This window comes from Silurus meridionalis, chromosome 3, assembly GCF_014805685.1.
Source record: "Silurus meridionalis isolate SWU-2019-XX chromosome 3, ASM1480568v1, whole genome shotgun sequence".
Lineage (NCBI taxonomy): Eukaryota > Metazoa > Chordata > Actinopteri > Siluriformes > Siluridae > Silurus > Silurus meridionalis.
Window position 1 is genome coordinate 33,336,232 of NC_060886.1, and position 2,838 is coordinate 33,339,069.

Below are 2,838 nucleotides of genomic sequence, written 5' to 3' on the forward strand. Positions count from 1 at the left end.
TGGCAGCGGTGGGATTCGAACCCACGCCTCCAAAGAGACTGGAGCCTAAATCCAGCGCCTTAGACCACTCGGCCACGCTACCTTTTAAGCTCTGAGATAGGACTGCCAGCTTGTGGAGGAGATGCTGTTGCGGCATGCACAAAACACGCTTAACAAAAGACTTTTGTTTGAGAACAAAGTGATACAAAAACACACAACAGGCTGTGCAGAATTGGCAGTCCATTGCATTTCCCTCTGATTGTCAACAATCATCCACATATAATAACAGGATTCAGACGCAAGTTTTTTTGCCACTGTCGTTTTGCCACAGCTGTGACGATCTATTCCAATTCTATTTTAATTTGCATCTGTAAAAATAGCCTTATGTCTGATAAAATATTCTTAGTTCTGCAACTTTATTGTATAAGTTTTCCCTTTATATTCCTCCATTTACTGTCTTCTTTTAAATCTTTAAACGTGCGCAACCAATATTCATTTGCAACAGGTCTCTTAAAAACAGCGTCTCTAAAAAGGCAATACAACATTTTCACAGAACATGTTTTAAAAGCAAACAATTTTCCTCCAAGACTCACATTCACATCTTTTTATTCTTTGCCATCTTCCATGTTTTCAATTCTTTTTAGCCATTCTTGAGGTATAGAGTTCTTGGTTACATCATATTTATTTTCTATTTCTTGTCTGCTAAAATCCTCCTTTGCCTCCTCCATTATGTCCACAATGTATTGTGTTGGTAAAAACCCCTCTTTGAATTCATATAAAACATCTCTTACTTTCATAATACCCACATCCCACCATTTCTTAAAGAATATCTCTTTCCCTGATTTAAAATGCCATTGTTTAAGAATAAAGGCTGATTTAAAATGTTCTCTCTTCCTTGTGGATTAAAATGTACATGAGATAAAAATGTGCCCCAGGCCCTCAAGAGTTCTTTATAAAAGTTTGGCAACCCCTCCGTCATTCAATTCTTTGTTTTCATCCACAGTATTTTGTCTCCACATTTAAAGTTGCTGCACTTATTTAAGAAAAAACCCATTGTTGCTTTCCATGTCGCCTTGTTTTCTTCATCCATGTATTTTATTTTATCATTTTCACCCTCAGACTGTTTTTCTTTGTTCCACATCCATTAACTCCAGTCCTCCCTTCTCTATTGCTCCTATTAAGGTGTTGTATGCAATTCTTGCGGGTTTCCCTTCCCATAAAAAATCTAAAAAAACATTTTTTCAGCCTTTTTTCTGCCCACAACGGCATAGATGATGTGTATAAAATGTACCATAGTTTAGAAATCATTAAGACGTTAAGAACTAAAACTTTCCCTTTTAGTGTTAATGTTCTCATTTTCCAAAATGTCAACCTCCTTTCAATCCCTCCTAATATTTCCTCCCACATTGTTTCTTTAGCTTTCTTTTCATCCCTCCCCATTAAAACTCCTAAAATCTTTATTTCTTTTGCTTCCATAAAAGTAAAATGCTCCGTTAAAACCGCCGCCCTTCGAATCTCATGTACACGTTTCATCCTTGTCTTATTGATCTGGTTATTTTAAAACACTGTGTTAAAAACACATTACATTTAATTTTTGTTACTGCACCTTTGTATAAGATCCTAATCCATCTAATAAAATGTTCTCCAAACCCAAACCTCTTTAAAATGTCAAATAAGAAATTATGTTCCACCCTGTCAAACGCTTTCTCAAAGTCTAAACTGATAATAAAACCATCTTTATTCTGCTCACACATGTATCTTATCATATCTTTTATACTAATTGTTGTGTCTGCTATATCTCTACCCTTTACACCGTACACTTGTTTAGTTTTAATTATGCTCAGCATTACTTCCTTCAGTCTGTTTGATTTTGGATAAAATCTTAAAATCAGTATTCAGCATAGTGATTGGTCTGTAGTTTTTAAGATCTGTTTTCTCCCCTTTTTTCTTGTATATCAATTTTATTAAGCCCATTCCCATTCTTTGATTCAACTCTCCTTTCTTAAAAATATCCACATATACTTCTTTTAAAATACAAGTTAAAATGTCTTGAATAACTACATATATCTTGAATAACTCAGGATACTAGCGAAACGGATGTTGCATTTTTTTCCCTTTTGCACTTTATTTATACACAGATTTAGCCACACAGTTGCACAATTTTGTGCCATTCCTGGAACCAGATCCTGTTTAAATGAGAGATCATGCTCAGCTATCATGATAACAAAACAAGTGTTCAAGCCAGTGATGTCAAATGGACTATTTTTGTCTAAAGACATGCTCAAGCATTTGGATGAGTCTTTATTATACAGTGACATTTAGCCAAAATCTTTCAGTATCAAAAAAGCAACAGAAGACTTTGAACGGAGTCAACATGTTAAATAGTTTTCTCTCATGTTTTTTCTGAACTGAAGTCTCTTCCACATGGGAAAATTGACCAAGAAGGTACACCCTTATCTGAAGTGCGATTCAAACCCACACCTCCAGAGGAGACTGCAACCTGAACGCAGCTCCTTAAAAAGCTCAGCCATCCTGACAGCCAGGCTTTGACTTTTCTTGCATGTCTAGGTCATATGGTGAACATGCAACAGTAGCAGATGTATTTCGTTCGCGGTTTAATTATCTACGGTGTTGACTTAAAAAAGTGCTGCTGATCCACTCAGCCATGGTTACGGAAGGTTTTCCCGATTCTGCACATCCATCAAAAACATTTGTTTTACTGATGCGCCAAATCTCAAATCAGAATAATTTTTTTCTCATAACACCAAAACAAACATAAATTACTGTCTTTTTTGATCGAACAGAGCAACACATCATTCAAATATGTAAAGGCTCTACAATAATAACAACAAAATGCTG

The 2,838-nt window shown here is 35.6% G+C and overlaps 1 non-coding gene across 1 annotated transcript; it reads right to left on the reverse strand.

Annotated features, from left to right (window-relative positions):
* On the reverse strand, positions 1-82 carry trnal-uag. The gene has a single exon. It is a non-coding gene; the product is annotated as a tRNA-Leu (tRNA).
* Between the last annotated feature and the right edge of the window lie 2,756 nt (positions 83-2,838).